We start from the raw sequence: 26,577 nt of genomic DNA on the forward strand, positions 1-26,577 counted from the left end.
ACCAGCTGCTGGAACTGGTCTTCACACAGCACAGGAATGAAAAATGACGGGAAATGATCACTTGACACTGATTTAACATCCTCACAGACATTAAAATTAACTTAAATTGTCAGTTTTTTATCTTTCCATCTTCTCTTCTTATCTACCTTCATAATTTCTGTCTTCTCTAACATGCCCTTGTCTCCCCCACTGTTTAATTTATCAGTCTTCACACTGAGCAGAATCTTATTACTACCCACACGTTCCTTCCCCTATCTGCGTAACCTGTGATAAATGTGTTAATATTCCCAGTATTCTCATTCCCAGTCGAATTGAATCTTTCCAGCAGAGTCTGGGTGATAAAAAAAAACGGAAACGGCAGATCTTCAGCGACACTCTACCAGGTGCCATATTGCAAACAGCACCACAGGGACGGGCCCTGCTGGTAAACGCTGATGGATTGACATTGGCGTGGATTTTATAAGCTCCAAACCAGCAGCGAGATGATGCTGTTGGCAGCCTGGCGTGGAGAGCAGGGGCAGATAGATAAGACGTGGCCAGCTGGCGAACTCTCCAAAGCCTATGCACGGTTCGTAATGACACATGTGCGGGCTGCCAGCTGTATCTATAAACAGACAATAACCATGAGCGTGAATGGACAAGAGTGAAAGGCTCTATCCTCCACTGTGCCAGATTGAGACGCCGCCCGGGGACAGAAATGACCACAACCTGCCATCTTACAGATACTCCATCTAGTATATATTAGCTGGAAGGCACTCAAGTGAAGTATAAGGAGAAATTGTTGGGATATATTTTCATTTGAGTTAAAAAAAAAAAAATCAGCAGTGCAGAGACTGGAGAGCTGTTGGTTGCACGAGTGTAAGAAAGAAATAAACAGAGTGAGGAAGGCGGTTGTTTTATTCAGTGATATGGCTGCAATGGGTGACCAGATGTGGGGAGTAACAACCCATAAGCGCAAATAATATCTCACAGCCAGATGTGACCTGCAGTGGAAAGGCTGAGCAGTGGGTGGGGGGGGGTTGTAGTCAGCCTTTATCAGGCCTGGATAACAGCACGATAAAGAGCGACAACGAGAGACAAAAAGATCAGAGTAAAGACAGAGACAGATGGAGAGGAAAACAGCACTTGCCCCAAAGACACACATATGAGGAGTGTTGTTTTCCTTCTGCTCGCTTACAAAACAGCGTGGCACCCGTGGAGGGGAGACATGGGTGACTCACTGTGTCTTGGCAGAGATGCTGGTCAAGACTTGGAGGGTCCCTGCAGTGGGAGACCAATCCAAGAAGTGTTGTCAATCTGTTCTAATACACTTTTCTTTTGTTTTGTTTTTTTGCATTTGTAGTCTCACGAGCTCCTAAGATAGACAGTTTTCTGAATGTGCGGTAATGTTTTTAAATAGGAATTGAGCTGAAAACACACCGAATGAGTTCATGAGTTAATATACCTCCATTTCTAGATTCTGAGCATTTATTTATTTAGAGTGCTGGGTTTGCACACCACTCCGAGATCAGTAACATGATACGCTGGTATGGACTGAAAGAAAAGCAAAATGCGCGGTTATCCTCTCAGAACATTAATCTGTCGGTTACGTAAAGCTGACAACTTATGAAATCAAGAAGTGTTTTTCTTAAATTAGTGTTGCATTTCTGTTGATGCTACATGTGGATTTTTGTACAGTATAAACCATCTGCCACACACTACTGATCAAAAGTTTGGATTCACCTAGAAATTTCTATTTTTGATAGAAAAGCAGTTGTTGTTTTTTTTTAAATGAAGATAAAATTTAATTAACATAAATACAGTGTCGATATTGTTAATGTGGCAAATGACTATTCTAGCTGGAAACAGCTGATTTTTAGTGGAATATCTACATAGAGGTACAGAGGAACATTTCCAGCAACCATCACTCTTGTGTTCTAATGCTACACTGTGTCAGCTAATGGTGTTGAAAGGCTAATTGATGATTAGAAAACTCTTGTCCAATGATGTTATCAAATGAATAAAAGTGTGAGTTTTTTATGGAAAACATGAAACTGTCTGTGTGACCCCAAACATTTAGTTTCACAGTAGCAGAAATAAAAATCAAATGTGCAACTCATCATTTCAAACCTTTATGACGCCTTGAAAACCACCGAGGTGATATTGCAGTGATATTGAGTTACAGAAGAATATGTCGAGTTGAAAACTCAAGTGGACAGTAGTCAGTAAAAAAACATTTCAAACTACTGCACCTCAGATTGTTTTTCATCTTTAAATGTCCAGTCATACTGACAGTGTCCATCTTGGCAATATGTGGTAAACAATTCAATGTATGTGGTGCACAAAGGCAGATGTTCCAAGTCACGTTCAGTAGGCTCCTGTGGTCCACTCCATCATACATGTGATATAGGGTGCTCAGTGTCCAATATGGGATTTACAGATGAAAAGATATCAGGGTTTGTCACAGCTCGGCACCAGAGAGGACTGAATGCAATGGGGAGTGTAATAGAGATCTCTGGCAATCAGTCTGACAGCGAACAGAAAATATATCTAGGGGATCAAAGGGAAGCTCGACTTCTCTTTCCTTTTGATTTTGCTGCAGTTTAAAAATACGGTTTTCCATATGATGTTTAAATGTAAATTGTTTGTCAAAGTGAGTACTCGGATGTTTACTCTCTGTGGCTCTCTCAATATTGTGAGCATTCAATCTTAATGTTTACTGAAGGGGATCTTTGAAGTAATTATTTATTAGCTCCAGAAAAAAAAAAATGCTTGTTTCAAGTGTTGGTTTAGGATAAACAAGTGCATATTGAACACTGAGAGAAAGTTGTACGTTTTTAAGACATACAGAGTCTGCAAAACAATGCAGAACATTGTATGATTGACATTACAGTCAGAAAAGAGACAATATTATAAACATAAAAAGCAAGCAGGCCGGGGCCCAGGACTGATCCTTGTGGGACAAATCTGAGTGAATACATATATGAAGTGTTTGCAAAAGGTAATTCTGAAACCACCTACAAGCAACTGAATCAAGCCAAACAACCATAACTATTAATAACAATAGCATTAATTCAAAGAAGGAAAAGTTTTGTAATATATTGCGGGTAATAGAGATAAAAATGCTTTCTTTATTAACCCATTGCTATTAAGGCTTCTTCTTCGTCTTCTTTTTCTTCTTAGGTGTCTTGCGTAATCGCGTTGACGACCATGATTTTGCACTTTTCTCTGTCATACGTTGCATGTAGCAGTGTTGACATTCAATGCATTTGTCCAGTCTTTGTTGTCAATATGTCATTCTCTGGTGTCCTTTTTCTGTCTTCCCTTCCATTTTGCCTGTTATCGCAAGATTCTCTATGCTATTCCTCCTCATCACATGTCCTAGGAATTGAATTTTTCTCAGTTTGATGGTTGGCAGCTTTGTTCTTTTTGCATTTGCTCTCGTAAGCACCTCTTCGTTGGTTACTCGTTCTACCCATGATATCAATCTTCACAGGAACCACACTTCTGTTACTTGGAGTCTCTTCTGCGAAATATTTGATTTTGTCCACATTTCGCATCTGTATAGCAAGACTGACCAGACGTAGCATCTGAGGATTCTTAGTTTTCTCGGCATATTGATGTGTGAATTCATGAAGGTGGTCTTTTTTGTGTGTTTAAAGCATCTTTAGCTTTATATTGTGTTGGTCTCCTTTCTGCTGCTAAAACTCCTCTGACCCAGTGGGGCATGGACACAGGACCTCTGGGGACGTCCTGTGGCACCGGGATGGTTGCAGTGCATTCTGTGGGCCCTGTGGGTTTCAGGGTGGGACCTAATTAGATCAAGGTTATCCTGGTAAATCCCACAGATGCTTAATAAGATTTGGATCTGGGCAGTGAGGAACCCGGGTGAACAGCTTAGCTCTGTTGTGTTCCCCGGGGCACTCCTTTTGTGGTGTGCATTGTCCTGCTGATGGTGGAAACTGGACTGCTGTTGATATTTGGAGGTTGCTTGGCCTGCAGTGTTTAGGTGCGTGGTACATGTCATACATCCACATGAATGTCAGGACTCAGTGTTTCCCAGCAGAATGTTGCTTAACCCATTTGGCCTGTTGTAGTTACTGCATTATGCAGTTACATAAACTTAACATTTCCTGTGTCTGTTTCAGTTTTAAATCCCAGATGGGATTAAAGGACAACAGCTGGCTGAGACATTAACACACACACACAGTGACTGAAGTAGGACAATAATGCTGCAGATGAGTAATCCAGAACAACAAAGTGTTGAAAATAGCAGAATTATTTTGCTGAATTTATCCACATGAAACAACAAATGACCATATTGCTAAAGTAGCAGGCTCATCATACGACAGGCATCATAGCTTATCCAGCCTTGTTTTTCTCCCGGCACGTGTTCAGGGGCCAGCATTTATTTGTTCCTGTTGAGGATTATCAGAGACCCAGCTGTTTAATGACCACTAGGTTTTATTTAACTACATGCAGTATTATCCAGACTAACGGGGAGTTTGTCCACTGCGACTCTGTTACACGTGTATTAACGAGAACTTGATATCACATTCAAATGAGACAACTATGAAAAAGGCCCAATGGTGCGAGAGGTTTCCTCTGTCTTGGAAGTGGTCTAAGCTTACCTGAACTGTCTTCACCTGATGCAGATTCCTGGGAGTTCCAGGTTATAAACATTGTTGTGTGCTCACTTTGTCTCTTCCTGCCATCCTGCTGCATCAACCTTCTTCTATGTTTGTACCTTCAACAACCTTTAAATGACAAACTTTCACACTGCTTGCTTTGTGATCTTGCTGACTGCCACACTTGATTGCTTTCTCTATTTGGATTAAATGTAAAAGGAACATTTATTTTTAATCAAATCTCTTGTGTGGACATTGTTGTCAAATCTACATGACAGTTCTACATTTTTGTGTCCATAGATTATGAACATGTACAGTAGCTTCCTTCTCCAGTCAAGTGTAGTAAGAGAATGTGTAGCCATGACCTTTAGATATGTATGAGAAGAATGAAATGGGTTTTTCTAGACATTTCAAATGTTATTAGAGCAGAGGGAGTAAAATCTGATAAAGAAGGAATCACACTCAGCTTCCAAACAATCTGATGAGATTCTTCAGCATCTAGTGCAGCTCAAAGTGGGTATCAGACAACTCAGAAAGCAGCTACGTTAAACCATGAGAGCAAAACATGATTTAATCAGCCACTAGTTTCACTCAACTGACTTTTATTTGCTGGATATGGATGACAGTTAGTTTGCTAGCATTTAAAGCAGTGTAGGTGGCAGAAGACAAGCGTCTGCCAGTGTTGAACTTTAGGTTGTGACTATATGGCTATTTTCCATTGGCTGTGCTTTTCATATTTGCAAAAATGTCGGTATAAAATATTTTCAACCTTGGCCAGCACTACTGCACGGTGTCACCTCATAAAAATGAAAGGGAAGCCAGTGGAGTTAATAGCCTGACTCGCGGATGGCAAGCTAATTTGGTGAACTCTCCATCAGATTGGTAATGTGCAGTATCGCTGGTGAAATCAATGGTCTGCCTCTTCAAAGTGTGTCTGTCTTGGCCTCAGTAACTCAGTATTCATTAACTCGCAGGCTGCATTTCACAGATTCTGCAATTGCCTGGACGAGCAGCAGCTGGGAGCAAGAATGTAGTGAGTGGAAGAGGTTGCCAATCACGTATTCTGCAGTCAAGGTGTAATGAGGAAAAATACCTGTTTCACTGCACACACTAATGGATGTTTGACTGTGCAGATTTTGTGTTCGATGCGAGATGAGAGCTGCTCTGCTGGACAGCAAAATAACCGATTCTGTCAGAGCTGAGAAAAAAGTTGTATTCACCACAACTCATCTTAAATTCTCTCCTTGGTCTTTGATTAAAGCCCTCATCTCTTCATATCGATGAGATTTTTTCATGAAAATAATCTGTTCCTGCCTTTAAATGGCTCAGATGTAACTCTACATTGTTGGTTCCTCTAAAACAGGGATGTCAAACTCATTCCACAAAGGGCCGGTGTGGCTGCAGGTTTTTGTTCCAACTAAGCAGCATCACACCAGACCTGACTCATTTAATCAACCGATCTCAGTCTCCAAACAGGTGATTGGTCAGACTGTGTGCTCTAGGCTACAGCATTTAGTTCCAACATATCTACAGCACACAGTCTGACCAATCACCTGTCTGGAGACTGAGATCGGTTGATTAAATGAGTCATGTCTGGTGTGATGCTGCTTAGTTGGAACAAAAACCTGCAGCCACACCGGCCCTCTGTGGAATGAGTTTGACATCCCTGCTCTAAAATGTGCAGATCTATGAAGTTACCACTTCTTCCTCCATCCGCCACTCCACACTGGAGCACACCAGCTCACCCATTACTCTGTTTAAACACTGTAGAACTACTCTACACTACACAATGGCAAGATGGAGTTTTGGAATGATTCAGCAATCCATGTTAGAAATCCATTTTAAAGAAAAATAATGATTTGGAGAGCTCCACTCAGTAAGCTGACAGGACTGATTCCTAATGTTTGTTACTCCACCAAGTAGGCAAAGCCTCGATGGAGTGAAATGATGATCAGCGCTAGCTTGTCTGCCTGTCTGTCTGTTAGCAACATTACTCCAAAACGGACAAAGGGATTTGGATGAAATTTTCAGGGACGGGCAGAAATGACACAAGGACCAACCGATAAGATTTTGGCAGTAATGCAGGTTATGGTCTGGATCCACAGATTTGTTAAAGATTTCTATATTGCAAGAAAGTGTCATGTGTCACTGTAACTATGACAACAAGTGAACACTACAGCAGCTGCCTGCTGATGATCACATGATTGTGATCCTACTCAAATCAACTGTTGTGGAAATATTGGGATTTATTTGTCCGAAATAATAAAAGGAACAATGGATTAAATTATGGATTTATTTCTGAGTCTCATCAAATCCTGTTACCCACTGCATATTTAGGTCATGCTATTCGGTATCCATACATAACATACAGATGCATAACACACGCCTGTGCTCAACGCAATGTCATTTTGTTTGTGGGTACATTTGTATTAAATGGCCACATTCTATGGTACCGTAATTTTTGCAAACAATTTTTCTTCAAGATTTCAGCCATTGGAAATGATACAATGACTGAGCAGTCTTGGTGGAGTCTGCGCTCTCTGACTGTTTTTCTTTTTATGTATGAAGCCACGGAAGCCTGAGACTGGTGGACTGCAGTGTTATTCATAACGTGTCTCCTAACATAAAAAACACCTGAATACAATAAACATGATCATTTGTTTTTGATTTTCACTCCGTGAAGTCTTTAAGAAACAAATCTATTGATAAAAGGATGAATCTGGTATATTATTTGTGCCATTACAATCCCAAAACCAGCCAAAGCTGGATTGAGCTTCTTTTCAAATAAACTCCAAATGTGCTGCAATTTTCAGCTGAACATTGTACCAAACAACTGCCCTATTTCCTGCTGTTCAGGTAATGCTTCCAAAAAAATAGTGTCTAGATGTTTTAGGAAGTTACTGAGCCATCCTGTGAAAATAACACTATGCATATATTCACTGTAAAATAAAACTTATGACTGAAATGGGTGCCTGAAAAGATTTGATCATGTCAGAAATCTGTCCATTCTCCATGTCCATTCTCTTTCCATTAAATGTTCTGATTTAACACTGCCTGCTGCATAAACAGCCCGATCTCACGAGGATTCGTGAAACTGTCACGTAAATTTTTGTTTTGGTTTCGTGCGCACCAACACGATTTCGTCATGTTTTTCATGCCGCTCACAACGAAATGCACACCAGTGTATTTTAAACGGCGGACTTTTCGTGCCACTCAGAACGTATTTCAAACGAATGGGTATATTATATTTTTAATGTGAAACCGTTGCGAATCCAGCGCTATATTTTGCATTACATCATCCCTAACCATAACTCGGTGGTACACTTACCAATTTGCATAGGAATTTAAAGAATGTCCAAGGGGTGCAAACGCGATTCTAAGAATGTCCGACGGCTGCAAACGCGATTACACAAACAGTATACGCCGATGGACAGCTTAGATTGTCATGAATCCGCCGGTATAAACCACTTTCAGATGTGATTACCACAGCGGGTTTCGTTGTGAGCAACACGAAAAACATTTCGTTGTGAGCGGCACGAAAAACATGACGAAATCGTGTTGGTGCGCACGAAACCGAAACAAAAATTTACGTGACAGTTTCACGAATCCTCGTGAGACCGGGTTGGCATAAACTATTGTCTTGTTCTGATTTAACTTTGTCAGTTTAGCTCCTCTGCCAGTTCTTTAAACTTAAACATACATTTCAATATAGCCAATATCGTTAATGTTTTGTGAAGTTTAGTCAGATTCTCACTCTCAACATACAGCAGCAGCTGCTCTTGTCTTAATAACTTTTTGTAAGGCTGCTTTCATTAAATTCTAAAATGTACACGGATAGGGCATGAATGGGGCAGGTCCTAATGCAGGGTTCAATGTAACATTATTCCACAAAGGGTCAAGCAGGGAGTGCTGCTGGTCACTTTACCAGAATACAGTCTCACATGATGTTTTTAGACTTTGGTCTGGTTTCTGTTAAATTTTGTGGCAAAGAATGTTTTGGCAACAAGTTTAAACTTCTTTCACTTGCTTCAGTTATGCAAATCCAATTTTACATTATCTTGAAAACTGTCTCATTGCTTAAAATGTAATGCTGTTTCCATGTATCACATTTCCAACTCAGAGAAAATGTTAGTCAGGCTTGAGAAGCTCCACAGTGGGGGTAAGTTCTAACACAGTGTTACAACTTTGCTGCTAAATTTAAATAAAAACCACTGATTCTTGTCACTCTTTTTGGAAGACACATCCCCTGTTAAAGTTTTGATTTCCCGTCAATATTAACAACAATGTGGTTCTTATAAAGTGTTTTTAATACGCGATTTTCACGTGTGCTTCCTGCCTTGTGGACAAAAATAAATTTATCAATGCAGTTTTTCATAAACACAGTTTAACATCATATTTAGAGGATCTATAATCTACAGTGAATAAACTCCATCTGTTTGCATCCGTTGGGTCATCCATCTGAATATGCATTCATAATGCACCATTGGATGATGGCTGTAGACATTTATGGATATCTATTCATCCATCCATGATATAGAAGAAAGCACAGACAGATTTCCACACATACCTATTTATCCATCATCTGTCAGGGATACAAAGAGATGGGTAGATAGATAATATCCATGTGTATTCAGCCGTCGTATCCATCTGTCCATCCATGACAGATGAGGGATGCATACATGTGTGGACGTCTATCGATCAAACAGTCCACAAACACTACCTACCTGTACTATACAGGTAGAGTTGCATTTGCATGAATAGCTTTCTCTACATCAAACCATTTGTGTGTCACAATTACCCTGTCCACTGGGGAAGTTGTAGCATTTTACTTCTTCCACTCCTGTTGAAATATTACAAAAGATGTGCCTGTTGTTTGTCTAAGGAAAGGCAAATTAGCCTGCTTCAGATATATTTTAATTATTAAGCTGAAATTAAAATGTGCTGGGTTGTGTCTCATGACAACCTTCATCATGCTATTTTTCAAGATGTTGAGACGAGACAACCATTACTTATGTTCTCATGCATCTAAAGTTCAAATTTCTTCTCAAAATATTTGTTGACAAAATGCTGATAACCACCATCCTGAAATCCATCCATCCATCCATTCTCTATACACCGCTTTATCCTCACTAGGGTTGCGGGGGTGCTAGAGCCTACACACGTGGACAAAATTGTTGGTACCCCTCAGTTAAAGAAGGAAAAACCCACAATTCTCACTGAAATCACTTGAAACTCACAAAAGTAACAATAAATAAAAATTTATTGAAAATTAAATAATCAAAAACAGCCATCACTTTTGAATTGTTGATTAACATAATTATTTAAAAAAACAAACTAATGAAACAGGCCTGGACAAAAATGATGGTACCTCTATAAAAGATTGAAAACTATTTGACCAGAGTGACATGATTAACTCAGGTGTGTCATTTAATTGACATCACAGGTGTTTCCAAACTCATAATCAGTCAGTCTGCCTATTTAAAGGGAGACAAGTAGTCACCCTGCTGTTTGGTGAAAAGGTGTGTACCACACTGAACATGGACAACAGAAAGCGAAGGAGAGAATTGTCCCAGGACATCCCAAAAAAATGATAGACAAACATCTTAAAGGTAAAGGCTATAAGACCATCTCTAAACAGCTTGAAGTTCCTGTGACAACAGTGGCTCATATTATTCAGAAGTTCAAGACCCACGGGACAGTAGCCAACCTCCCTGGACGTGGCCGCAAGAGGAAAATTGATGACAAATTGAAGAGACGGATCGTTGGAATTGTATCCAAAGAGCCCAGAGCAACCTCCAAAGAAATTAAAGGTGAACTCCAAGGCCAAGGTACATCAGTGTCAGATCGCACCATTCGTCGTTGTTTGAGCCAAAGTGGACTTCATGGGAGACGACCAAGGAGGACACCACTGCTGAAAAAAACTCATAAAAAAGCCAGACTGGAATTTGCAAAAATGCATGTTGACAAGCCACAAAGCTTCTGGGAGAATGTCCTTTGGACAGATGAGACCAAACTGGAGCTTTTTGGTAAGGCACATCAACTCTATGTTCATAGACTCAAAAACCAAGCATACGAAGAAAAGAACACTGTCCCTACGGTGAAACATGGAGGAGGCTCAGTAATGTTTTGGGGCTGCTTTGCTGCATCTGGCACAGGGTGTCTTGAAAGTGTGCAAGGTACGATGAAATCTGAAGACTATCAAGGCATTCTGGAGAGAAATGTGCTGCCTAGTGTCAGAAAGCTTGGTCTCAGTCGCAGGTCATGGGTCTTCCAACAGGACAACGATCCAAAACACACAGCCAAAAACACCCAAGAATGGCTGAGAGAAAAGCGTTGGACTATTCTAAAGTGGCCTTCTATGAGCCCAGATCTGAATCCCATTCAACATATGTGGAAGGAGCTGAAACATGCCATTTGGAGAAGACACCCATCAAACCTGAGAGAACTGGAGCTGTTTGCTCATGAGGAGTGGGCCAAAATACCTGTTGACAGCTGCAGAACGCTCATTGACAAATGCAGAAATCGTTTAATTGCAGTGATTGCCTCAAAAGGTTGTGCAACAAAATATTAAGTTATGGGTACCATCATTTTTGTCCAGCCCTATTTCATTAGTTTGTTTTTTTAAATAATTATGTTAATCAACAATTCAAAAGTGATGGCTGATTTTGATTATTTAATTTTCAATAAATTTTTATTTATTGTTACTTTTGTGAGTTTCAAGTGATTTCAGTGAGAATTGTGGGTTTTTCCTTCTTTAACTGAGGGGTACCAACAATTTTGTCCACGTGTGTATCCCAGCTGACTCGGGCGAAGGCAGGGGACACCCTGGACAGGTCGCCAGTGTGTCGCAGGGCTATGTATACAGATAAACAGTCACATTCACACGTACGGACAGTTTAGAGTTATCAATTAACCTCAGCATATTTTTGGACTGTGGGAGGAAGCTGGAGTATCCGGAGAAAACCCACGCATGCACAGGGAGAACATGCAAACTGCATGCAGAAAGATCCCAGGCCCACCCCAGGATTTTAACCCAGGCTCTTCTTGCTGCAAGGCGAAAGTGCTGACCACTATGCAGCCCCATCCTGAAATGAAAAAAACAATATTAAGTGCTTTTTTTTTTTTTAGTTCTTCCAGGTACAGTTTTCTCTATGTTCTTGTTTTTTAAATGGTGATAGCAGAGGTAGGAGACAGAGTAGACCATAACATGCAGTAAGGTGCAGTAATATGCTGTCTTAATCCCTTAGTAACTAGATTCCATTGTTTTGTTTTGTTTAGTAGGTTTCAGAATCTCTTGTGTTACGTTTCACCCCCCAGTCTCAGACAAATAAACTAAGGTTATTCACGGGAGAAACGAACAAAAAACTGCACAAACAGAAAATGGGGTCTGTGGTCTCAAAGAGGATAGGGTATGGTTAAATACCACTATCCCCCACTAAATCTACCAAAAGTGGTAAAAAAACAACAACAACTGAAACCCCTCAAAAGAAAAAAACATTTCTCAAATCAAAAACAAAGAAGTGCTGGGTTCTGGGCATTAATGACACAAAGACGCTTAGGCTTCTGGAAAGGAGGCTGACTTGTGGTGTTGAACCTTCCAGGTCACCTAACCACAACCAACTGAGCAGCTGGGAGATCCCTCCTTATATCCCCGCTCAGCTGATTGGCAACAACACACAGCCGAGCTCAATCACACAGGTGCTGCAGGTTGAGCCTGATCTCAGAGTCAGGCTGTGAACTTTCTAAGCCCATAACATCTTGTAATACATACCATAATTTTCATTAATAACAATAACAAAGAAATAAAACAAATTGATAATTTCCAATTGGAGTTTAATACAATTTTATCAAAGTGAAATGATTTTCATTATTCAGTTTAGAAGCTATAAGAAACTGTAATGATGAAAGTTGATGGCAAAAACCTGCGTAGGGCAGATTATTCCCTGAAATAGAGCGCCATTTGGTAATAGCTCTATTAATTAGGGTACATGAAAGCTATAACATTCACAAACAAGGTGTTTAATGGATCATTTGTTCTAGGAACAAAGTGTTTTATTGTCTCAGACTATTTTAGACATTTTAATCAAATCCTCAGTATGCTGAGAGAAAACCTGGTTTTATAGTAAAGCCTATGAAAGCCACACAAGCAATCGTGTCTACATGCACTTTCTGCCCTTTTAAAACAACACCGAGTAAACCACTATGTACCAACACCTGTATCCAAATATAATACTAAAGCAGTGGTAACCTCTGGCTGGAAATGTGTACTGACCTTTTCAAAATCAGCAGTGTCAGGTTGGAAGTGCTTTTGATATGACTGTCAGTGCCGTGCCCTCGGCTTCACACTTACGAAATCTGCAGCACCTAATTTAAAATAACTTTGGCTAGTGCAGTAGTATGTCTCTGCTGTGTGTGTGGAACAGACAGCAGAACAGAGGAACAAAGTCAAACCTGCAGCAGAGAAGACAGAAGCACCAACCAGACTCTGAGTGTTAACTGAGAGCAGATTTAAAAGTACAACCAGCTGAACAATCTACTTAAATGCTTCCATTATCGTGCTTGTGTCTTTTAAGTGTCTCCAAGTTTCCATATAGAGGGATTCATCGCTCCATGTTGGTATCCATAGAAACAGATTAAAACGATCCTTCAAAAGAGATGAGAGGAGAGATGCCAGCAGGAAAGTTCTAATGTGTGTGTGTGTGTGTGTGTGCGCGCATCAGGTATGTTAGTAATCCCTGGATTGGTTTTTAGAAAATCTATTTTGTCACCACCACACTTCTACTGTGTTTCCATGGCTACCTTATCAGAGTGTTGAGGAAGGAAGGAAAGAAAATTTTGTGGAAAAAGTGGATGAATGTACACAAGAGGAATGAAAGTTAATAATGGTGGAAAACAGAATCTAACAGAATCCTAAATTAAATTGTCCTTTATAATATTTTACAGTCATTGACACCCTGAAGTCTGGAACCCATAGACATCACCAGACGCTGGGTTTGGTCCCTGGTGATGCTTCTAATGCTGCTGTATTTACTTCCTGCTTGTTCTTTGAGGATATTCCCTTCAGTTTTGTCTTCAGCAAGTGAAATTCATCCTAAGTTGGATTCAGGTCAGGTGACTGACTTGGTCATTGCAGATCATTCCACTTCTTTGCCTTAAAAAACTCTTTGGTTACTTTCGCAGTATGCTTCGAGTCATTGTCCATCTGTACCGTGAATGAGTCCAATGTGTTCTGATGCATTTGGTGGAATATGAGCAGGTTATATTGCCTGAAATACTTAAGGATCCTTTCTACTGTGTTTTTTCCAGCAGTCACATCATCATACATATAAGAGAACATGTTCCATTGGCAGCCATACATGCCCATGCCATCACACTACCACCACCATGCTTCACTGATGAGCTGGTTTGATTTGGATCTTTAACACTTCCTTCCCTTCTCCAGACTCTTCTCTTCCCATCATTCTGGTACAAGTTGATTTTTGTCTCATCTCTCCACAGGATGTTGCTCCAGAACTGCACAGGCTCTTTTAGATGTTTTTTGGGAAAACTCTAATCTGGACTTCCTGTTGTTGAGGTTCACCAATAGTTTATAGCTTGTGGTGAATCCTCTGTATTCACTCTGGCAAAGTCTTCTCTTAATTGTTGACTTTTATCTCCAGGGGAGTGTTTTTGATCTTGCCAACTGTTGTTAAGGGTTTTTTTTGACCAGAGAAAGGAATCTTCTGTCATCCAACACACTTGTTTTCTGTGATCTTCCCGATCTTTTGGCGTTGCTGGACTCACTAGTGTTTTTTTTCTTTTTAAGAATGTACAAAGCAGTTGATTTGGCCACACCTAATGTTTTTCCTATCTCTCTGATGGGTTTGTTTTGATTTCTCAGCCTAAGAATGGCTTTCTTCACTGATAGTGATGCTCTTTGGACTTCATATTGAGAGTTGACCTCACCAGAATCCAAATACTACACTTGAAATGAACTCTAGACCTTTTATCTTCTCCTAGTAAATGAAATAATGAGGTAATAACACACAACTGGCCATGGAACAGGTGAGCAGCCAATTGTCCAGTTACTCACAAAAATGTGTTGTAAATCCTCCATTGTTCCCCTGATTTGGGCATAAAAAACCTTCACATTAAAGCCTAAAGTTTGCACTTAAAGCACATCTTGACTGTTTCTTTTCAAACCCATTGTGGTGGTGTACAGAGATGAAATGCTGAAAATTATGTCAGCGTCCAAATATTTCTGGAGCTGACTACACAATGAATACCCATGTAAGTGTGAAGTCATGTACTATCTGCACTCACCTGAGGCAATTCAAACATACAGCACGTGGTGTACGGCAGAAGTGTCACATAAAGTGTGTGTGCACTCACATTCCCAGCAGGGAACACTTATTGAACGTGTGGTGAGTCATGTTGTTAAGCACTGACAGATCCTCCCAGATAAAGGGGATAGAAGTGTGGGGATGACGGAGGGAAGGCGTTGGAGGGGAAGATAGCGAGTAGATGGCTGGCAGAGGCGTTTTACTTCACTGAGCTTCATCACATGGAAGGATTTTTCCTCTCAGAACATATGAGAAGAGCTTAGTCAAGCCTGCATCAATCATGTCCAACTGCACTGGACCAGATAATAATGGTCAAAGCTGACATTTCAGATTTTAGAAAACTAATTTAATATTTCCCACATGTGGTTTTAAGACAACTTTATTCACAAATTGATGCAAAATGTACAAATCATAACAAACAAAACATATTACTGGTGGAGCACTTAAAGGTTGTAGGAGTTATTTGCATAGATGAGAACATATATGAAGATATACTGATATAACCTCATATCTGTGAGTTGACTACAGACCTGCTGCTTGTAGCTAATTACCTCAAGAGCTGCAATCAGTAAAGTCAGAGAATGAGCCAATAAAAATCAAAAACCACACCTGATTTTAAATTTGGTTTGAAGCGGTCTCTGCGCATCGATACACTGCTTCCAGTGCTCCTGCAACAATTAGAACGCCCCCTCAAGTTCTGTTGCTGCTGGATCAAAGTAGCAACCCTTCAAAACTGAATGTCATATTGGAGAAGAGGAAGAAGGGAGCCAAATGTTGTGAGTAGGGCAGATGGTGAGCAAAGATACAGTTAGTAAGTCCAAAACATTTTCTTTTGCACTGACTCAGACACCATAGAACATACAGTAGCACTCACCGCTGACGAATTCCCAGTTAGTGTTGAGCAAAATGACGAGCATACTTTTGGTCAGACTGCTGACCTAAAACACCTTCCTCAGTCTTGGAAGTTACTTCCTCAAATGATCGGTGGGCTTCATTCAAGTTATTTATTGATGTATTTTTATGAATAGACTGTACAGCATTTATGTTAAAATATTTTAAATAATTTGGATAAGAAAAGCAGCTATTCAGTCAACATGAATCCAACTCTTTTTACCTTCTTTTTTTCTCTGTACCCATCATAAGGAAAGAAAACCTGGGGAAATTGGCTTTACTGATTGCCTTACATCAACATAGACAATATAAATTAACAGATTGTGTGTTATGTTTTCCTTCAGATTTCATTATTAAACAAACCAGTTGTAGGGTTCCAATTAGGTGCATCAAACTGGACTGCTTGACCGCTAGTTTTCGCTGTCATTCCACATCTGCCAGGCAATTTTTTTATGCAGCTTAAAAACAAATGGACTTTTACAATAAAAAAGGCCAATTTAACTATTATCATTTTTAATTGGAAACTCTGATTCAAATAAAGCAACATTCTGGAAGGTAGTGAATTCTATCGACCAGTGAATCCTCTTCCTTTTCATCCCCTTACCACAGTGGATAGAGGTTCAATATCAGCTCATAAAGAGATTTCTGCAGCTTTTATTGATCTTTTTCCATCTGCCGGTAATCTTTTTGATGAAACTCGTGCAGTACTCCCTCCATATGCTGCTGATCCTGATATGCAGGTGATGCCAGCTGTTTTATGTTACAGCTGTTCTCTTCTAGCAAATGTTGCCGTTTGAGCTCCAATTGTTAAAATATATTTTTAACCTTTCATTTTTATCCTTAGCAGTTTCTAAGGTCTAGAAGGTCACTTATGTAACTCTTTTACGTAAGAGACGGTGGAACATTTGACCTCAATAATTATAGGCCAATATCTAAATTATCATGCCGAGCAAAAATACTAAGATGAATAATCAGCTTAAACCATTTCTTTCAGCATATTCTATTCTTAGCATACACCCATTGTGTTGTGTAGAGAAAAGAACATCATTGTTACTGCTGCCAGTTAAATTTACAACATTATCAATGTGGCTCTCGACAGGAATGAAAACTGTGCTGCTCTTTTTAAATTATTTTTTCATAGATCTTTAATACAGCTGATCAGGCTTTGCTTCTGTGTCAGATTTGAATAAATTACATAGAATTGGTTTAAGAGTTACTTCATGTATAGACGGCAGGGTTTATCCCATGGAAAAGTCAAATATGAATTTGTGAAATTGCTAAAGGTGTTCCACAAGGGTTAATCCTGGGTCCTTTTCTGTTTACTCTTGATATAGATGAAGCTGTTTTCTTCTGTGGCTGGATGTAAAGTACACCTTTATGCTTATGACACTAACTTGTACTGTAATGAAAATACTATTTAGACTGCAAGTAAATCCCTTCAGCACTGCTTTACTGAATTAGAAGTTGCACTAGATAACCATAAATTCATACTAAATGCAGATACGGTTCAACACATCTTTCACCAGGGCCAAAATTATCATGAAAATCTAATCATTTCTGCCTTCTTTTACAGGAACAAATCATGTTTTCCATTGTCATTTTATTGACATTTTATACATGCATGCATCACCTATGACAACAGTAACTGTTTATCAGTGCACACGAAGATTTATTGTCAGTGACAGTTATTATGCTCATTACTGTGAGCTGTGTGCTGAGGTTGGGTGGTCCTCCCTCTATAGACATGATAGACATGAAGTTTAACTTATTTATGAGGTTCATTGTGGTTTTCTAATCCCTTACATTACTTCAGTGCTGTCTTTTAATGTGGGTCCTGATCAAACACGCTTAAAAGATTGGATTATGTTACATATACTGATTGTTTTTACTGAGCTTTCATTTTCACTATATCTGCACCTACACTCTCAAATAGCATGCTGAACAATCTAAAGACTGCTTCATTTTATCCCTAGGGCAATTTAGGTCTTTAATTTCATCTTATCTGAACCAGTTGTTCTTGTTTCACTTTGTCTTAAATCCTAATTGCTCTGTTTGTTCTTAATGGCTTGATATTTTACCTTCTTGCCTTTTTAATATTTGTATCACTAAATTTGATATAAGTATCATATTTATATGCCTACATCTTCTGTTGATTTGTGTCATTGCTCAGGTAAATGAGTCCTCCGCGCCAAATAATCACACGTTGAATTAATGAAAAGCAAAGTTAATTGAGTCACAGCTTCACAACAAAAAGATCCCACAATGTCAAACAATCCTTTAAACTGCAAAAAGGCTGCATAACAAAGACTGGAGCACAACAGTAACTCTAGAGTAATCATGCCAGGCATATTGATTTAATAATGATTTTATTTCTCTCTGATGAAGAGAGGAAACTGAATGTGACAACCTGGGAGCAGCAGCAGTACCTTTTGTATTCACTTCATAATCACTGCTTTATTTTCCAACTGTGCATCAATTATACCCAGCAGAATGTATAAAAAGAGTCCTCTAATTAATGCATGCATCCTGAATATAATTGAATCAGAGATGCTGGCAACAGCAGGAAAACAGGCTCCAGCAAAGGATTTACTTTGTCACAAGTGTAATTTTTTCAGTTATATTTTGCTTTTTAGTTCCCAAAAGCATCAGAGAGACAAACAAGTGAGTGTGGAAAAGGCAGTTCCAAAACACATTGTTTTGATGTTTTTGAAAAATTAACTAAACGTGAATACATTAGAGCGTGATGCATGTTTGGCGCCTGCTGCCACCTCACTGATTATTAGGTTTAAGGCACTGCATGACTTCATATGGCTCCAGGATCACAGTAGTTGTTGCTGTGTGGGGAAACTTTGATTCAAGCTGTAGAGAGGCAAAGCCTCTCAGAGTGTGAAGGATTCAGAAATGATCAAATTTGATGTTGGGGACAACAATCAACTCTCCATATACTTCTAATTTAAATCTCATAATAAGTTACCATTGCCTGGGATTCCCTTACTGTTCTGCCATTTGGTGTTTTCACTAAAAACATGAGCAGCTAGAAGAAGTTGGATTTGTGATCTTTAATATCTAATCATCAGTGTGGAGGCAGCAGGGGATGATCGTGTGAACTGAGTGACTCACATCCAAAGCCAAATTTTCTTTTCTTTTTTTTATCAGGCTTTTCCATCAGAGCCTGAACTGAGACTTAAAGTAACAACAAGATAACAGCCAGAGAGTGCGGATCAGGAGAAATCAAAGGGAATATCAAATGTGAACATTCATCTTCAGGACTTGTCCACTGCAACAGAGTGAAGTACATATACATATGTATACACATATATACACATGTATCCAATTGTTTGTATCCAATGAGCCCCGTTTAAATGACCTCAGGGAAGTCAGCTGTAGTCACTCATAATCACTCACAAGAAGTTAAGAAGCCATGCTTTGAAGATCGTTTCATTGACACAACTTTCTAAGTCACCAAAATTGCTATTTCATGTTGCTGTATGTATATTTTTGACCCAGCAGATTTGGTCACTTTTTCTGTTCACCCATAATATTGTGGATTACAATATAATATTGTGAGTGGTGTCAGATACATGCATAATTTCAAGCTGCTGGGACTTTCAAAAACTGATGGCCTGCATTCCAACAAAGTGGGCTCACACGTTCTGGCAACAAACTTAATGCACAATATCCACCAAAACTGATCAGCCTCCAGCATAAAAAGCGTGGACAATAGTAATCAGTTCATCGTCTCCACACCTGCTGCCATCAGCAGCTGACATCCCCAGGGAGGAGTCGCTTTACTGGGCACGCACTGTTAAATTGTCCACAGACCATTCACAGGCTGTGTTCCACTGCAACACACACTTCACACATATCAACAACATGATCCGATCAGTTTGTGCCATCTATCTGCTCACCAGCTACGATTTCCATCAGTGTGACTGAAAGACCTCATAGGTTGTTGTTAAAATCTAACCTGACAAATTCACAGTCACTTATAAGATTGAAACTCCAAATTCACAGCAGAGTAAATTTTAACAACCTCGTATGTATCCTTGAATTGGGTCGATGTTGTCAAACACTAAGTAAATACGTGAATGGCATTCCTCTTAAAGTGGTTTATGGCACTTCTTAACAATAACAATAATTCAATATCTCATCTTTTATCCCCATTGTTTTAGCAATTGTTCACTGATATAACATACCTATTGTGTTAAGCAGCAAATCTCTGAATTTGTCTCACACAGACTTAAATTGTTTTGCAGAGGAAGTTTAACTATAACTGATCACTTGCTATTCACCGGCATCATTTCTGCTGCATTTAAAAATACTGTAATTAAACCATTGGTTCAAAATAAGAGAGAAAAATTCAAGTGAAAAAGTTGTGTTTGGAAAATTCCAGCTGAATTTCAGAGTTCAGACCAGTACAGAAATAGCTCTAGTCAAAGTTGAAGTTCTTACATGGTTCAGGTCTAACGTGCTCCATGATTCTTTGTGGCTGTGGACGACCACCTCTAGAATAAAATAAACGAGGTGTCCCACAGGTCTCTATGTTCGGCCTATTTCTTTTCAGGCTACGTATGTTACCATTCAGTAGTATAATTGCAAACTGCAACATCAGCTGCTAGAATTTCACAGACAATTCCTGACTATACGTCACTCTAGGCTCAAATGATTATGGCTCTATCAGTGATTCGATTCCATGCATCTCTGACTTGCAACTGGAAAGATTCATAACTTCTTAAAACTAATTCAAGACAAAACAGATTCAAAACCTGCAGAAGAAAAACTGTCTGGCCAATAATTTACTTTACAAAACGACTGGTTAGTTACAGCTCGTACAGGTCACAGCAACACATGTTCTGACAAAAAAATAGTCAGAGCTCACATTAGTCCAATCTTAAAGTCTTTACATTGGCGACCACTCATTCACAGAATTCATTTTCAGACTATGTTGCCATTTTTAAATCACTGAATGGCCTTGACCCATTTTATCTGTCAGAGGGAGTTAAGACATATGTGGTTTCTTAGATCCACTGGCTCAAAGTTTGAATTGTTCCTGAGGTTAGAACTGAAAGGTAGCTTTTGTTACACTCTAAAACTCCTGCGACAGTCTCTCCAAAGGGTCTTCTAGAGGCCGGTTTCTGACAGCCAGAGAGCCAAAGTGTAGCTCAATATTTTTGAACCAATTTTCAGTCAAGCATCACCTTTTCATGCCAGGGTGTGAGATGTGATATTCAGCCATAGACCGGCTTTTTGCACCCAGCAGTTATAGTAATTAGGTAGACAGAGACAAGCTGGATAATTGCAGCTGATAGGGGTTCAGTACTGTCAGCAGGGCCGGCACTCAGCCAGCACTCATGAATGAGAAGAAGAGGGCGCTCAGGTCTGGTAACAGGGAGGTAATAAAAGGTTTCCGCAACAACTGGCAGAGATTATATCAGAGAGGGAAAGGAGGCTTATGGGAGGAAGAGGCTGAAACAAAAAAGGGGGGGCATCATTGTAGATGAGAGCATTAACAGAATGTATGTTTGAATCATACATGTTAGCTGCCTTATTTTCTTCCTTTGTTGTCACATAGACCTCTTTCACACACCTAACGAAACCGTTCCATTAAGTGTCCCAGTAAACCATTACACTGAGTCAGACTACCCAGTACTAAGGTCCTGGCATTGATTCACCGACATGGAAAGCATTTGTTTTAGTCAAAAGTCTGCCGAAAAGAAGGTCTATTGTTGTGTATCATGACAGAGTACCTACCACCTGTAGATCAGTGGACCTGTGCAAAACTACTGGCTTCACTGTTAATAGCATCACCCCAACACACATGTGTGCCTGTGCACCTTTATGTGAGCAAGAAACAAAACAGTGGCATGCGACAGTCAAAAACTCCAAAGGGGAAGCTGTAATTAATGATTGCATCCAAATGGGTTATTATTATAAAATGTTATTTCATCATTCTTGCCTTCAGATTAATTGGAGTTTTGTTTCATTCTGTTTTTTTAATGTCCCTTTTCTAAGTCTGCTTTTATGGTTGATTTGATTCCATAATTACAGTTTTCACCAGGCACCAGCCCTCGTCCCTGAGCCAATTACATGTCCCCAGCCTCCCGTAACAGTGTGTTCATTCAGTATTCATAAAGACATTAGCCATGAGAGGCAACAGTAACAAATGTGAGTAGTACATGTTTAGATGTGAGGCAGCTCGTACAAGGTGAAATGACTGTAGCTGTAATGTGTCTCTGATGACCACAGACAGAGCAACATATAGATTATTTTCAACAGAATCACACAGAAATGATCCAGTTTCATTGAAACTAAACGGTATGAAATTTGTGCTTTGAACACTCTGAGTTCGTGCCTTAGCAGATGACCAGTGTAGCTCAGGGTAGTTACAGCATATATGCTTAGAATAAATGCTCATGATGTTTAATGCAAAGTGTATCATTTATTTAACAGACATTCCTCAATGGTTTGAAGATGTTGTGAAGTGGTGTGGGATCATGGCAATTGTTTTCACCGGTACTGCTGAAGGAAATCTTTCTGATTTGACTCTGGCAGAAATCATGCTCACGGATGTGGCCGTGTAGTAAAGTTTGATTTAAGTGAGGTGTAGTCACATATATTCATGTTGACTGTGTAGATGCACAGTCATCCACGCCTTCAGAACTGAAGAAGTCCAGAAAGAGTCTAGTTGCTGACAGTTGTTGCTGAAGTCACATAATTTTGCCCCTGTGCACCACCCAGTAAATCTGAAATGAACCAATCAGGTGTTGATGTTAATTTCAACTTTTTCCAAAGGATTTAACAAAACCATTCAATTAACTGTTTAGGAATTACTGGCATTTTTTACATAGCCACTTTAGTTTCATAGGTTCAAAATGATTTCCTAAATTAATATAATTACAAATACAAGGATTGTTTTTAATGCTTAGATGAAAACCTTTTAAATTCAGTGATAGCGAAGACCAGAAAACATTGGAAACACCGAATGCTGAGTTTCCTCCAGGCCTTTACAGCAGCCACCTTCAGTTGCTGCATATATATGGATCATTCTGAACTCAGTTTTGTCCTCAGTAAGTGAAAGCTGCTCCGTTGATCTGAAGTCAGGTGACTGGCTTGACCACTGAGTAACTTTCCATGTCTTTGCTTTAAGAAGCTAGGAAGTTGCCTTAACAGCATTGTGCTTTAGGTCATTGTCCTTCTGTACAGTGAAGCACCACACGATCAGTTTTGCAGTATTTGACTAAACTTGAGAAAATAAAGGAGTCACATCATCAATAAACACCAGTGAATCATGTCAGTCACTTAACACCGCCTCAATGTTTGACTGATGACATGGTCTGCTTTGTTCAAGGTGTGGTGCACACCAAAATTGGGTGGCCACTTATGTGTGTACTTCATTTAACCTGCTAAATATGTTGTTTCAATCAATCATTTATTTACTGTTTCCTAAGACCTTATATTTGCCCTCGTAATTTTGGATGTTATTTATGTCGATTCATTTTCCATATGTAGTGTGGAAAGAAATAATAATTATAAGCAGCATACAGGTGGAACTTTTGGCACGGGAGCAGTTGCACCCCGGGTTGTCTAAGGGGGGGGAGCATCCGCCCACACCTCAGACACAAACTGGATGAGAAGCTGAATGCTCCGTGTCTTCATTGCTGCTTAACTTTTCTGTTTTATACAGGTTAGTAATTGGTTAAAATGACCACTGTAAACGCTGTAAAGCCACCTTAACCTGGGGAGATGTCACAAAAGTATTGCAATACTATTTTAGCCTCCCAATTAATATTGGAAAAATCGCGCGTTTGTGTGTGTGTGTAACGCGGCCATTTCAGGTGTCACTGAACGGGCAGGAACTATGCCGCGGGAAGTCTAGTTGCCATTACCCGAGTATTGTCTCGTAGGCAGGTCTTTGGGGTTTAAGTAGTTTTTATTTTGCAGTGTTTTATATTTGCTTATGGATAATGTGCACATTGTTATTAAGGTTTCAGGATTGAATTTAACTGAGATTGTACTGTATGGCTGTTGAATGTAAAAGGTTACTATGATATATATGAATATGGTTGATATAATTGTTTTATGTTGAATTTTGAAAATAAGACACAAACTGGATGAGAAGCTGAATGCTCCGTGTCTTCATTGCTGCTTAACTTTTCTGTTTTATACAGAGATTCATCTTCTGTTGCTGGGGCCCCCTCCAAAGCCGGGGACCTGTAACAAAGGCATTCCTTCTCTTCACATATTTTTGATGCAGGTTCATCTTGGTTTCATCTGTCCAAACACTTGATCCAGAACTGTACAGGATCATCGAGATGTTTTCTGACAAAGTCTAATTTCTGTTTTTCAGTGTTTTCAGTGGTTTGCATCTTGAGGTAAACTCTCTGTATTTACATTTTTGAAGGCATCTCTTGATTACTGAATCCAACCTGCTACAGAGTGCTGTTGATGTTTTGAAGGAGTTCTGCAATCTTCCACTGATGTTATCTTCACTTGTCTTTTGGTGTGGTTTTTTTTTTGGTATTTCTGAGCTCACTGATGTATTTCTCCTTTTAAACAATGTAGCAGACAGTTGTTACCTCTTCATTTGTCAGGAGGGAAACAAGCCATGAAACTGCATCGGTCAGTTATCCAGTTACTTCTGAGAGTGAAAACGGAGGCATTATGTAAGAAATGGCTGTAATTTCTGAACAAGTGATGCAATATTTTGACTAAAAAGCTGAAAGTCAACACATCAGTGACATCTCGACTGCTTCATATTCGTTGTGATGTGTGCAAATGCTGAATTATGAACTCACTTTTTCAAATAATTTAACAAAACAACAGCATTACTCTACTTCTTTTTGGATATTTAGAAAAGTTAAGTATTACACCTTTAATTGTGCAACTTTTTTACCACCTCAGTATGAATTTGTGACACTGGCTTGACTGACACGGAACAGATAAACATTCTTGATAATGACAAGCTAAATATGAACAAGAAAAGTAGTCATTTACTAATATTTATACTATATTTTACTTTCACAGTTTGTCCTCTCACCCTCTTTGCATTAACAACTTATCCCCATAGTTGCCATAGCAACATCCCAAACTAATCTGGCTAAATAGGATGCAGAAATAAAGGTGCCTCAGGTGCAGGGAGCTGATAATGTCATCCACTACAATCTGAAGCTGCAAAAAGTGATGTCAGAAACCGACAGTCCGAAACACTTTGGAGTTTTTCCGAGAAACAAGTAGACTAACATACAGTAGCATGAAGTTAATCAGCACCTCGTTTAACTGTGAAAAAAGAGATATACCATCTGGTGCTGTCTGCTGAAACACTGGCATTTGACTCAGGCTAATTAGAGGCATTTAACTATCAGAGCTGGGTTTTAGACAGAGTGAATTTCTTTGCTCATTCAGTGTCTTGTCAGAGCTAGAGTTTATTTTTCCTTCCAGTGATGGAGGAAATGGTCGGCTGCTCTCAGATGATCCAAAGCACTCTGAATTTGCAAAAAAGCTTCGTGGCAGCTCTGGTATATTGCTGCTATAATCACTGCTGATCAAACAAACAGATAATGTTCCTACTAATGGCCTTAATGTCCACACATTAGCCACAGTAATCTAAGTGTGTGTTAGTGTGTGTGCATAGGGGCAGAAGTGGCGCTGTGTGAGCCTTTGGTTTATAGTGTGTGTGTGATTTTACAAGCCTTTAAGGTGTGTGCGTGCGTGTGTGATCTGACAATTGCAGTGAAGACTGACAGAATGGATTTCCTGTTTGACCCATAAGAAGACACAGTCGATCGATGCTCTTTGACGCAAGCACACACTCAACACTGACTCACACACATTTGTTTCTCTACCTTTGTGAGGACCAATGATTACTATAAATCTAATTTTCCTACATACAAAACTGAAATACGCCATTTTTACAATTATATATGTGCGCATTGAGTAAATAGGTAAAACATATACATATATAACACAGCTGTGGACATGTTAGAAAGTTTGCTTTTCAATTTAATATGCTATACCAGTATTTATTTACTGTTCCCATCTGTGCTAAACTAGTGCTACACATGTCAAGAACCCACAGTATTCCTATTGACTTCAACGTTCTTTTGTTCTATGGAATGCAAAGTTTGACATTTTGGGAAATCATTACTCAGATTAATACTTAATGCATTTATGTCTGTGCATCAGTTGTGAAGTGAAATCACCGACTGGATATAAAGATGAATGAATTGAAATTTTGAAACACAATGTCCTGACTCTGGCCCTCACCACCTTGCAAGTTCCTGACTCCTCTTAACTCCCGGCTAATGCAAAAATTGGCGAAGAGGTGGAGCATAAGTGGAGCTGAGGCGGGACATGCTCACTTCTCTGGAGCATGGACGGTCCTCTGGCCAGAGCACACTGGTGCAAAAAAGGCCTTTTTGTATAATTCTGATGTGCACATTATTTTTCAGTTTTGGGTAACTTTACCTCTTTTAAACCTCAGGAAGTTAACCACTTACCTTTGTACCATTTAAAGCTATTCATTGGACCTAAACTACTTGAATTTCAATAAAAAAAATTGGAAAAATTGGGGCATTCTAAAACTTTTCACTGGTAGTGTACTTGCAAATCTAACCTCATGAACTCATGGGTGTACCTTCATGTTTAGACCTGAACACACATCACTCTGCTTATGTTTCCGTAATGAGAGTGTTACAATGCAGGAACTGAGAGCTCACACAGAGAACAAAAGAAAAGAAAAAGTTTAGACTTTAGCCTGC

The 26,577-nt window shown here is 39.4% G+C and overlaps 1 protein-coding gene across 1 annotated transcript in view; it reads left to right on the forward strand.

Annotated features, from left to right (window-relative positions):
- The window catches only part of hpca (hippocalcin), a 194,394-nt gene that overhangs the window by 58,811 nt on the left and 109,006 nt on the right, over nt 1-26,577 (forward strand). The gene's annotated exons all lie outside the window — the stretch shown is intronic.

The sequence above is a fragment of the Acanthochromis polyacanthus genome, chromosome 11 (assembly GCF_021347895.1).
Source record: "Acanthochromis polyacanthus isolate Apoly-LR-REF ecotype Palm Island chromosome 11, KAUST_Apoly_ChrSc, whole genome shotgun sequence".
NCBI classification, from domain to species: domain Eukaryota; kingdom Metazoa; phylum Chordata; class Actinopteri; family Pomacentridae; genus Acanthochromis; species Acanthochromis polyacanthus.